The sequence below is a fragment of the Asterias amurensis genome, chromosome 21 (genome assembly GCF_032118995.1).
Source record: "Asterias amurensis chromosome 21, ASM3211899v1".
Lineage (NCBI taxonomy): Eukaryota > Metazoa > Echinodermata > Asteroidea > Forcipulatida > Asteriidae > Asterias > Asterias amurensis.
Genome location: NC_092668.1, coordinates 3,961,042 through 3,974,029, shown reverse-complemented (window position 1 = coordinate 3,974,029; position 12,988 = coordinate 3,961,042). Strand labels below are relative to the sequence as shown.

General features: G+C 41.8%; 6 non-coding genes and 1 pseudogene across 6 annotated transcripts; all 7 read left to right on the top strand.

Annotated features, from left to right (window-relative positions):
- Positions 1–230: 230 nt before the first annotated feature.
- Positions 231–3,370, top strand: LOC139953105 (uncharacterized; annotated as a pseudogene).
- A 4,125-nt stretch (positions 3,371–7,495) lies between these two features.
- LOC139953403 (U1 spliceosomal RNA) lies at positions 7,496–7,658 on the top strand. Its single transcript, XR_011787978.1, has one exon. It is a non-coding gene; the product is annotated as a U1 spliceosomal RNA (small nuclear RNA).
- Positions 7,659–8,373: 715 nt separating this feature from the next.
- LOC139953397 (U1 spliceosomal RNA) lies at positions 8,374–8,536 on the top strand. The gene has a single exon (XR_011787972.1). It is a non-coding gene; the product is annotated as a U1 spliceosomal RNA (small nuclear RNA).
- An 805-nt stretch (positions 8,537–9,341) lies between these two features.
- Positions 9,342–9,505, top strand: LOC139953399 (U1 spliceosomal RNA). The gene has a single exon (XR_011787974.1). It is a non-coding gene; the product is annotated as a U1 spliceosomal RNA (small nuclear RNA).
- Positions 9,506–10,522: 1,017 nt separating this feature from the next.
- On the top strand, positions 10,523–10,684 carry LOC139953398 (U1 spliceosomal RNA). Its single transcript, XR_011787973.1, has one exon. It is a non-coding gene; the product is annotated as a U1 spliceosomal RNA (small nuclear RNA).
- A 619-nt stretch (positions 10,685–11,303) lies between these two features.
- LOC139953393 (U1 spliceosomal RNA) lies at positions 11,304–11,466 on the top strand. Its single transcript, XR_011787969.1, has one exon. It is a non-coding gene; the product is annotated as a U1 spliceosomal RNA (small nuclear RNA).
- Positions 11,467–12,364: 898 nt separating this feature from the next.
- LOC139953396 (U1 spliceosomal RNA) lies at positions 12,365–12,527 on the top strand. Its single transcript, XR_011787971.1, has one exon. It is a non-coding gene; the product is annotated as a U1 spliceosomal RNA (small nuclear RNA).
- Positions 12,528–12,988: the final 461 nt, after the last annotated feature.

Sequence of the window (12,988 nt, the reverse complement as noted above, 5' to 3'; positions counted from 1 at the left end):
ACTCATGCATATTGCAAATTGCTATGCATGCATTATTTATTAGACGTTCCCAAAAGTCTGGTTAACGAGCATTTTACACGACCATAAGCTATATTATGGGCGCTTGGTCTGTACGCGGACTCGATTATATTCCATGTAATCGATCACTGGTCAGCTCATTATCACAATCATCAAAACATTACTGCTCGCAATTTTGTGGAGTCGTGCGTTTATGATGGTTGGTGATTTTTAAGAAATGTCGATAAAAAGCATGACTGTGTTGTGAGAGGCGCAGCTAGATAGCACAAATTAATGTAAAACTCGACTGTGCTATATATGTCGGTATAGGTGTCTCCCTTGCTCTACGGTTTCTCCACCAGCGATTTATTGAGGGTTTGAACATGGTTGTCCATATTTGTTGACGGTTGTCATCTCGCTGTCAAACCACTCTCTGCCCTCCCTATTGGTGCATAGGTTGTCATGGCAATGACACACAGTAGTGTAAAACAATCAATATTATGCTCTCTACGTAGGTACAGGCCTTTGTTGACTATAGTGCGTAATTATTATGAGCAAACTACGAGGCCCTGGCATTGACATACTCTAAGCATTGACTATGTTCTGATCGTGGCGAGTACGGAGTTAAATTCTGCGGATTCCTTGTGAACGGGTGACCGGTGGTGAGGAGACTTTGCTCTGCTTGGGCTTTGAAGCGGCACTCGGTGGACTACACAAGCCTCGGACTTTCGTGAGCTGTGTCACTCTTCAATGAACCATGGAGGTATGTATGCAATCTGATCAATTTAGGGGAACATTTGCGTATTCTGCTACCATTTTTCATTCGTTATAAAATAAATTAGTATCTAAGTTACTCACATGAGATATTCCTTTTGGTGAAAAAAAAACACGAAATCCTGGTGGCAGGATACGGAAATCTTTCCCAATTTAGATTGGACAATCGTAAGATATTTGCTCTAGCAATGCAAATAAAAGGCCGTCGGTTCGAATCCTACCATTACCTTTTTGTTATCAAAGAACTCGGGGAAAGTATATGCCTACTGAACACGTTGTAAAGCACGTTGCTTTTAAATACACATTGGTGTGGGGGTAAAACTTGATCTTATCCCCGATGCAAATTAAAATCATAATCATACATGTTTGCTTCGTTTTTTCCACATCCCACCAGAGGCTATCCAAGTGTTTGAGGAACTAAGTTATTTTGATTTGTATTTTTCAGGCTACAGTCCTTCCTCAAATAATAACAGTATTTGGCAACGAAACAGACCACCACTGCTACATCTGTAACAAGAAATCGTTCAAATGGAGGCACCACCTTATCCGCCACCAGAAAGTGTCTCACGGAACAGTTTTACCCGAGGTTCTTTTGGCGGCGGGAAAGCAAAATCCCCCGCGCGCGAAAAAATTCCCGTGTGAGACATGTGGAAGATGTTTCGCCCGTTCGAACAGTCTTAACAACCACGTGCGAACCCACACCAGAGAGAAACCATTCCAATGCGAGATATGCCACAGGTGTTTTGGTCAAGGAAGCAATCTTCGACGCCATCGGAAGCTGCACACCAACCACAAGCCATTCATGTGTGATATTTGCGGGAAATGCTTCTACCGTAGAGGGAGTGTTTACGGTCACCGGACAATCCACTCCAACGAGAAACCGTTCAAGTGCGATATCTGTGAGCGGCATTTCTCTCATACTGGTAGTTTAAAAACTCACAGGAGGCTTCACTTCAACGAAAAACCATATCAATGCGAGACGTGTGGGAAAGCCTTCGCACGCAACAGCATTCTAAAAAGTCACAGGCGGACACACACTCAGGAAAAACCATTCCCCTGCAAAATTTGCGGGAAATTCTTCGCGTATGAAAACAGCGTAAAAGCACATCAGCGTGTGCACAGCAAAGAGAAACCGTATAATTGTAACATTTGCGGGAAGTTCTTCACGTACCTGAGTAGCCTTAAAACCCATCATAGGGTCCACACTAAAGAAAAGCCGTACCCCTGCCTTACGTGTGGTCGCCCCTTCGCTCATAAAAGCAGCCTGACGAAGCACTATAGGGTACACACCAACGAGAAAACCGTATCATTGCAGCGAGTGCGGACGCGCCTTCACAAACCTCAGCAACCTGAGGAGCCACGAATGGGTTCACAAGGAGAACCGACCTCACAAATGTGACGTCTGCGGAAAATCATTCTCACACAAGAATATTCTCAAGGTTCACACGAGGATACACGACAACGATAAACCCTACGTCTGCGAGATCTGCTTCAAATCCTTCAGCCAGACTAGCAACCTTAAGCGCCATGTTCAGATGCACCACTCAATTAAAAAAGTCCCGTGTGAGATTTGCGGGAAGATGTTCAGGCAGGACTGGGACTTGAAAGAACACATGAGAGTGCATCTTAGAGAAAAGCCGTTCACATGTGAGACATGCGGAAAAGCTTTCACACGGAAGGGAAATCTCAAAGAACATCGGCGAGTTCATTCCGAGGTAAAAGAGTTCCACTGCGACATCTGCGGGAAGAGCTTCACCTTCAGGGGAAGTCTACAGAAACATCTTAAGAAACACACTTACTAGTTCTTAGGACCGTTGCAAGTTGACAATTACCTCTTGTATTTAAAAGTATATGACTAGAGAAAACAACCTCACCGAGAAGCTCACGTTAGGCCTTTATGTGGACTTTTCCATTTCTTTAAGGGAGGAAGTCATTACACAGTGTAGTCCTTTTGGTAAGTTTTTAAATTATAACTTTTAGATTGTTGATTTTGCTATCCACGTATTGTATACACTGTCTAGTTCAATGATCAATGTGACAGCCCCAAAGCAATGACGCCATTTTATGCAGGTCTGTAATTTCACTTTTGCGACGTGAGGCCATTTATTGTCATTTTGCAAAGGGATAGGGGGCCCGCTTCATTGCAAAAAAACATAATAAATCAGTGTGTAAATGAAGACATTTTGAAGGGTATCACACAATGTTTCGTACAATGGACATACTTAATTCACAGTGAACGAGTGTCATGCTAAAAATTATATTTGGCCCGAACACTACCTTTTATAGGGATGCATTTTCGCGGTTGTTGAATTGGCCCTTGTCTATAACTTACCAAAATAATACCGAAACAGTTATCACGAATATGGACTGGGAAACTTTTGATCGAGGAAAGGTGGAACCATACACTTATCAGTTTTATATATTTTTTTCAACAGTGTTTTCAAATCCCTTTGCTAAGATCTGAAACGCGAGATAAGAATCTCTAGACATAATAACAAAGTCCAGACATCTGGAAGTCATCTTGCGAAGACACGATTAATCCATGGAGCAATAAACTATTGCTCCATGATTAATCACAGCCAAGACAATAAACCCAGAAGCTTCATGTATACTGTTTTCTTTTTTTTCCTTTTTTTTTTTAAGCTGCATATATAGGGGCATTACTATATAGGCAGTGGCGTAACTAGACATTTTCATTTGGTGGGGCAAGTGGGGGCAAAGATTAAATTTAGGGGGGGGGGGGCCAAAGAAGTGCAAGATTATTATTAAATATGTTAACTGATATATAGTTGATACACACCAATGCAGTTCTAAAACAGTCTATAGTCAGCATGTAACAAAAGATTGCGAAAACAACAAAATCTTAGAGAACATGTCATTTTGTATAAGATAAAACTTTTTGACCGTATAATAGGATTAAATTACCAACTGTGGTCAACAAGTACCAATTTAGAGTTGTACACGGTATTCTCAACTAGGCTTTGTGGGTGTGTAAATACCCAAAACATAATAATATTAGGCCAAGTAAAAATAGCAAAATAGAAATGTTTAGCGTCCCCGCCCGCTTCCTTTTTACAGGACACCTCTTTTTTTTTCTTAAGTTTTTTATGCACATTTTGTTTTTCTTTTTTTTTTTGAAAAAGGGTTATTTTTAATGATCTCAGCAAAAAAAAAAAAAAAAAAAAATCTGAATGTCTTGTCTGAATGCCTTGACCAAACTGTTTCATTTATGTTTTGTGTATTTCAGCAGCAGAAAAAAAACCAGTTGATATTTGACATTCATGGCGACCATCTTGAAATAAAAAATAAAAAGCCCCTCCTCCTTCCTTATTTTGAGAAACCCAGACACTAAACATGTTTCTTTTTTTACTCGGCCTTATTGTAACAAGTGTAAGCCAAAATACAGGATCGAAATTGTAGGTGTTTAATAATCACATTTTAGTTACGAAACGGATATTTAAAAATAATAGGCCTACCTCTCAATTGCACCGCTTGCTTCAAAGGAGAAGAAATGGTCTAAGCAACCTTTTACGCTGGCCATTTTTGTGCTGTAGTAAATTTCTCTGTAGTGCATCTGACCATGGAGGTAGAAATTTCTACCTCCGAGGTAGAAATTTCTACCTCCATGATCTGACTTTGTGTTTACGGAGCTATTGGTCTGGGTTCAGACCACCACGTATTTAACAGAACTTTGTCACATCCTGCACTCTCTGTAACCGCAAAACCACAACAAACATTTACCGCCAATACGATCGCGCATGCGTTTTTCATGTTATAGTCCACATAGGGCCTACTGATAATGGATAAAAGTTTTCCGTTTTACGGCAGCATTTTATGCAGCCTTAAACGATTTATATATAAGGCCTAATCTCTGATTTCATATGGGTGGGGGGGGGCAAGAGGGGGGGGCAAGGGTTCTGAGCGGGGGGGGGCGCCGCCCCCCCCCCCTGCCCCCCCTCTGGTTACGCCACTGTATAATAGGCAACTTAATACATGGTGTTATGGAGAAGGAGGCTTTCCTCCTACATACAGCAGCGATCAAACATAGGCTAGACTAAAGGGGTGATAAAGGCCCTTCAAATGTTTTTTGCCTTTGGTAATTAATCCCAAAACGAATAACCTTAAAAACTTACTTGGTATAATCACGAGCAAGGAACAGATATAAGAAGTATGAAGCACAGCAGCTGTTGATAATAGAAACAATTTGAGAAACGGTTCCTTTTATTGTAAGGGATGTGGTTTACAAGAAAGGGATTCTAAACATTCTCCTGGCGTATGTGTGTGGACATAACCGCTCAATATGCGGCAATGTCATCTCAAAACTGCTACCACCTTTCGAACTGCAATTTTTCGCACGTTAGTTTCATTGTATGTATAACTACATTTGGATTAAAACAATCTGTTGTGTCCCTATATCTTCAACGAGGTTACGGGATTAGGCTAAGCACCAAGTAAAATAATCGAGCAGAACCAAACACCAAATTTAGACAAATTGCATTTAAAGGCAGTGGACACTCTTGGTAATTACTCAAAATAGCTATTAGCATAAAACCTTACTTGGTGACGAGTAATGCGAAGAGGTTGATGGTATAAAACATTGTGAGAAACGGCTCCCTCTGAAGTGACATAATTTTCGAGGTCTTGAAATCAACCATATAAACGCACACAACTTCGTCTAACAAGGGTGTTTTTTCTTTCATTATTATGTTTCAACTTCGACGACCAATTGAGCTCAAATTTTCACAGGACGGGTGTGTTATTTTATGCATATGTTGAGATAATAATAATTGAGAAGACTGTATGTTCTTTGACAATTACCAATAGTGTGTGTCTTTACAGGCCACTGTCTCGAGACCAGATCAAATAACACACCTGTGAACATTTCCACTCGTTCAAGTTGCCGTGAATATTGAAGGATCAACACCGATGTCGCACATGTTGGTGTGTTTTCAGAGGCCCTGAGTTCGAGACCTAACATGTGACTCAATTGGTCGTCGAAGTTGCGAGAGAAGAGAATAATGTTAAACACCGTTCGTCACACAAAGTTGTGTGCTTTCAGATGCTTGATATCGGGACCTCAAAATCTAATTCAGAGGTCCCGAAATCAAAATCAACTATTTTATTGGAGAATTTCTTCTTCGTCAAAAACTACGTTACTTCAGCAGAGCACGGAGGTAGAATTTCTACCTCCATGTTCAGAGCATTTAAGAGGGAGCCGGCCGTTTCTCACAAATGTTTCTGTTCAACTATCAACAGCTCTCCATTGCTCGTTAACAAGTAAGTTTTAACGCTTACAATTGTTATCACAGTAATCCGAGTGCTTTGAAACATCAGATACTGATAAGAACCTTCGACTCGATAACAAATTCAAACCTGGTCCGTCGTTGCCATCTGGAAGACGTCTGGCGAAGGTGCAATAATGATGACAACCAGGTGCTCAACAGCCTTTGTTCTGCGCCGGTGTGGCTTGGCGTACCCATTTGTTGTGTCTTCGTTGCGATCTGCATGGTTCTTGGAAGTCTCTCGGGGGACTTGAGGGGGAGGGGTGGATAGTTGCTAGTCCTTTCTCCTGGACAAGGGCGGGGGGGGGGGGGGCTCTACCACACGGGCGTCAAGTAGGAATTCTTAAAGGGGTGCTCATTGATGGATTTTTACTTTATTTTGTTAAAGGTCAATCCAGCGAGTTTCCTTTGGACATTTTGCTTTTCGGTTATAATATCAGAAGGAATCTTAGAATTTTGAAAATGTTGAGTATAATAAGTTCGTTTTTCTTTTAATTACGCGGGTTTACAAACAAGTTGACCTAGTGGTTTCTGAACTATTTAGTGGGCTACTTAAAATACACTTAATTTTTGTGGACTATCATGTTCTCAACATGTTAACTTATTTTCTCCTTGCGTCCATGTGCAATAATATTATACCAACATTGTTTTCTACAATGTACTCTGTTAAATACTTTCAACTTTGATATTGTACGTACATTACTTATGTTAAGTAAATATATTCTCTCTAGTTAGTCATTGTGCAAAAGGCAAATATTTAGCGAGATCTAAACTCAATGTTTTTAATCAGTGTTCACAAAAAGACTGTTTCTTATACAGTGCCAACATTGTACTTGGTAAAATTTTGATTTATTTTCTCTATACTTTAATGTGCAATCTTTAAAAAGGATAGTTTTCTCTAGGCAGTGCCTACTCGATTGAGAATATTATTGCATGGATTCTTTTGAATTTATTGTAGTTGGTACATGTGTTCTAAAACTGAGTGTGGAATTCATTTTTTACTTTTCAAGATCAATTTGTGAAAAGTTTTGTAGTTTTTGTCGGAAAATAATGAATTGAACTGTGAATGTATATAAGGGCATGACTACTTCTCTGATATGGTGTCCTTCTGTACGTGTGTGTTTAGTGTGCTGAACATGTACAGCACACGTGCATGGTATGCCATGCTTCGTTTATTATTCCACTTGTACTGTACATGTGTATGCACACACACGCCGTATACATGGAGCTACAACCGGCGGGACAATGTGTACGTACACATACCACGCGTCCGTACAGTGTACGGACATCCACCTTCTAATTTGCATATTAAATGGGCCTACGCACGCGCAGTTTATAGACCAAATGGCGCCTTGTTGGGTAGGCAATCTGGTGTAATTTAACAACCATGGATAGAGTGTACTATGCATAGATCCACTCGGTATGCCAAACTTCCAATGGGCATACTTACCTGGCTCAGGAGATACCGTGATCAACAAGGCGGTTCTCCCATGGCGAGGCCTATCCATTGCACTTCGGACGGGTTGACCTATGCGATTCCCCCAAATGTGGGGAACTCGGGAGTACAATTTCTGATAGTGGGGACTGCGTTCGCGCTCTCCCTGATATACAAATCCAAAAATAGAACCAAATTGTATAAAAATAACTTCCATTTCTACAAAGTTAGTTGTAGTCCTCGCAACAATCTTTACTGCGTTTGTCAAGGAAACAGTTGCATGTTGACAATGGTAACGATAATGTGAAGTTTCGTCAAACATTTTGTCGAGGTCCTTCGTTTTAGAGGATTCTTAAAAACGGATGTATTTTCACCTAGAATTGGTGAAAGAAAAAAGTGTAAGCTAATGTTTGTTTGCAAAAGAAGTCCATGGCCTGCTGACGTACATGTGTAAATACGCCGCCCGGCCATACCATGGTCTCTCTCGAAGGCACACAACAATAAACATGCAGGTAGATGAAGTTTAACGTGAGCATTTAGTGGAACACAATTGATCGAATAGAGAAAGAGTCAGAAAGCGCGCAGGAAAAGCAAGAGGTAAACAATAAAGAGAGAGTGAATGGGGTGTGGGACCACAAGAGGCTTCAAGTGACAAAGGACAAGCTGTGTTGAGGATGCTTTTGGGGTAACTTATAAATGAGGCAAGCTTGGGGCTGGGGAAATTGATGATGACGTCTGGCGTAATGACGTCAAATGCCATCTAATTTTGAATATAAAAATGCACTACGCAAGCGCAGTATATAGGTCAAATGGCACCATTTTATCCAACCATGGATAGAGTGTACATCGCAAAGATCCTGTGGTTCTGCCTATCTTCTTACAATCATACTTACCTGGCTCAGGAGATACCGGTGATCAATAAGGCGGTTCTCCCATGGCGAGGCCTATCCATTGCACTTCGGACGGGTTGACCTATGCGATTCCCCAAATGTGGGGAACTCGGGAGTACAATTTCTGATAGTGGGGACTGCGTTCGCGCTCTCCCTGATAAACAAATCCAAAAGTAGAACTTGTGATTAATGGTCCAGCATTGGTGGCAGAAGCTCCTTCCTTTACCACCATGGATCAAACAGCTTCCGAGGTCCTTTGTAAAGGAACACGTTGCCTGGACCCAGTCGAGATGGTTTTGAAAGCGTTTGTAACCGTTTGTTTAATAATGCATTATGGTTAGAAAGATGGTTTAATAAAACAAATCTACTCTCTGGAAAAAACTAATCTACCTGCTGGATAGTAGAAACACGGGTTATAAAATACCGCAATACAAATCTAGAAAAATGTGCTGAATCTTTCTCAAACAAATGTTCGGTGGACAGTCCAATTCTACCTCCATGGTCCGACGTTACGATTCTTTTGAGTATTTCTCGAGGTTTAACGACACATCACACACACATGAGCAGGTACATAAAGTTATAAGGAGATAAGCAATGAAATACATGAAAGCACACAACATGAACAAGCAAGGGGTAATCTAATGAATATGAGGACACAGGGAAGGGGGGATGGTTTGACGCAAGAAGTGGGAAAACACAAAGGATACAGGTGGGATGTGGTTGCGTTTATGTGGCGTGTATGTCAATATTTTTTCGACAAAAAGGGAAAGGGAGAGTGATGATGACGTTTGACGACGATGACGTCATAACGCATCTAATTAGCATATTAAATTGCACTACGCATGCGCAGTATATAGATGAAATGGCACCATTTTGAATCGGCAAGCGGGTGTAAAATTATCCAACCATGGATCGATTGTGCATCGCATAGGTCCGGTCATTCTGCCTAACAACATAACAAGCATACTTTACCTGGCTCAGGAGATACCGTGATCAATAAGGCGGTTCTCCCACGGCGAGGCCTATCCATTGCACTTCGGACGGGTTGACCTATGCGATTCCCCCAAATGTGGGGAACTCGGGAGTACAATTTCTGATAGTGGGGACTGCGTTCGCGCTCTCCCTGATAAACAAATCCAAAAATAGAACTTCTCGCTGATGGTACAGCATTGCCTGGTGGCAGAAGCTCCTTTACCATCATGGTCAAACAACTTCCGGGGTCCTTTCTTTAAGAGTCCCGCCAAGTTTGATCCTGATTTTCTTTCATCGCTAGCAAGTTCGAGATGACGTTCTGCCTCACAAGAACAAGCTTTAATTGAAACGTTGTGAATAAGGACTCACTCCCAGCCCGTGGTGGTGTAACCAGAGTCCTTTAGATCAACCATGAATTCTACTCATGGAACAACCATGGAGTAAGCTGAAGTGTAGTCCCAGGCCCAGCAGATTCCTTCCGCCCAGGTAATTCTTTTCAGACCGAGAAGTCTCCCGAATTCCGAAAATCTACTCCGCGGTACTACAGAGAAGTCTCACAAATTCCAAAAATCTACTCGTTGCAAGAACCTAATCTACCTGCTGGATAGTAGACACACGGGTTATAAAATACCGCAAACCAAATCTATATAGAAAAATGTGCTGAATCTCATTTTTTTTTCGGTGGACAGTCCGCTTCTACCTCCATGGTCTGACGTTACGATTCTATAGAGTATTTCTTGAGGTATAATGACAACCACAACACACATATGAGCAGTACATAAAGTTATAAGGAGATAAGCCAATGAAATACATGAAAGCACACAACATGACAAGCAAGGGGTAATCTAATGAATATGAGGACACAGGGAAGAGGGGGGATGGTTTGACCGCAAGAAGTGGGAAAACACAAAGGTACAGGTGGGATGTGGTTCCGTTTATGTGCGTGTATGTCAATATTTTTTCGACAAAAAGTGGAAAGGGAGAGTGATGATGACGTTTGGCGACGATGACGTCATAACGCATCTAATTAGCATATTAAATTGCACTACGCATGCGCAGTATATAGATGAAATGGCACCATTTTGAATCGGCAAGCGGGTGTAAATTATCCAACCATGGATCGATTGTGCATCGCAAAGATCCTATCGTTCTGCCTAACAACCATAACAAGCATACTACCTGGCTCAGGAGATACCGTGATCAATAAGGCGGTTCTCCCATGGCGAGGCCTATCCATTGCACTTCGGACGGGTTGACCTATGCGATTCCCCCAAATGTGGGGAACTCGGGAGTACAATTTCTGATAGTGGGGACTGCGTTCGCGCTCTCCCTGATAAACAAATCCAAAAACAGAACTTGTGGCTGATGGTACAGCATTGCTTGGTGGCAGAAGCTCCTTTACCATCATGGTCAAACAGCTTCCGGTGTCCTTTCTTTAAGAGTCCCGCCAAGTAGAAAAATGTGCTGAATTTTTTCTCATTTTTTTTTTCGGGTGGACAGTCCGCTTCTACCTCCATGGTCCGACGTTACGATTCTATTGAGTATTTCTAGAGTTGAATGACAACACAACACACATGAGCAGGTACATAAAGTTATAAGGAGATAAGCAATGAAATACATGAAAGCACACAACATGACAAGCAAGGGGTAATCTAATGAATAGGACACAATGAAGGGTGGACGGTTTGTCCGCAAAAAAGTGGAAACACAAAGGTGTGGATGTGGTTGCGATTTTGTGTGTGTATGTCAATATTTTTTCAACAAAAAGGAAGGGAGATTGATGATGACGTCTGACGACGATGACGTCATACCGCATCTAATTAGCATATTAAATTGCACTACTCATGCGCAGGTTATGTAGCAAATGAATCGACAAGCGGTTGTAAAAGTATCCAACCATGAATAGAGTGTACATCGCATAGGTCCGGTCATTCTGCCAAACTACTAACAAGCATACTTACCTGGCTCAGGAGATACCGTGATCAATAAGGCGGTTCGCCCATGGCGAGGCCTATCCATTGCACTTCGGACGGGTTGACCTATGCGATTCCCCCAAATGTGGGGAACTCGGGAGTACAATTTATGATAGTGGGGACTGCGTTCGCGCTCTCCCTGATAAACAAATCCAAAAGTAGAACTTGTGATTAATGGTCAGCATTGGTGGCAGAAGCTCCTTCCTTTACCACCATGGATCAACAGCTTCCGAGGTCCTTTGTAAAGGAACACGTTGCCTTGGACCAGTCGAGATGGTTTTTAAAAAGCGTTTGTAACCGTTTGTTTAATAATGCATATGGTTAGAAAGATGGTTTAATAAAACAAATCTACTCTCTGGAAAAAACTAATCTACCTGCTGGATAGTAGAAACACGGGTTATAAAATACCGCAATACAAATCTAGAAAAATGTGCTGAATCTTTTCTCAAACAAATGTTCGGTGGACAGTCCAATTCTACCTCCATGGTCCGACGTTACGATTCTTTTGAGTATTTCTCGAGGTTTAACGACAACATGCTGAATTTTTTCTCATTTTGTTTTTTCGGTGGACAGTCCGCTTCTACCTCCATGGTCCGACGTTACGATTCTATTGAGTATTTCTAGAGGTTGAATGACAACACAACACACATGAGCAGGTACATAAAGTTATAAGGAGATAAGCAATGAAATACATGAAAGCACACAACATGAACAAGCAAGGGGTAATCTAATGAATATGAGGACACAATGAAGGGTGGACGGTTTGTCCGCAAAAAAGTGGAAACACAAAGGTGGGATGTGGTTGCGATTTTGTGTGTGTATGTCAATATTTTTTTCAACAAAACGGGAAGGGGAGATTGATGATGACGTCTGACGACGATGACGTCATAACGCATCTAATTAGCATATTAAATTGCACTACGCATGCGCAGGTTATGTAGCAAATGAATCGACAAGCGGTTGTAAAAGTATCCAACCATGAATAGAGTGTATAGAGTGTACATCGCATAGGTCCGGTCATTCTGCCAAACTACTAACAAGCAACTTACCTGGCTCAGGAGATACCGTGATCAATAAGGCGGTTCTCCCATGGCGAGGCCTATCCATTGCACTTCGGACGGGTTGACCTATGCGATTCCCCCAAATGTGGGGAACTCGGGAGTACAATTTATGATAGTGGGGACTGCGTTCGCGCTCTCCCTGATAAACAATTCCAAAAATAGAACTTGTGATTGATGGTACAGCATTGGTGGCAGAAGCTCCTTCACCACCATGGCCCAACAACTTCCGATGTCCTTCAATTTAAGATACCGCCAAATTTGATCATGATTTTGTTTCCTCGCAAGCAAGATGGAGATGACGTCTTGCCTCACTAGAGCAAGCTTATCGAATCGTTATGAATAAGAACTCACTCCGCGGCTCGGTGATGTAGTTTGTAATGAGAGGTTCTCTATAGACCAACCATGAATTATTCTACCTTCATGGACACCCTGGAGTAAGCTGAAGTAGTATAGTCCCAGCCGATCCTTCCGCCCAGGTATAGTCCTTTTCAGTATCGAGAAATCTCCCGATGACTTCCTGCTCCACTAAAGCAAGCTTATCGAAACGTTGTGAGTAAGAACTCACTCCGCGGCCCTGTGGTGTGTAGTTTGTAACGAGAGGTTC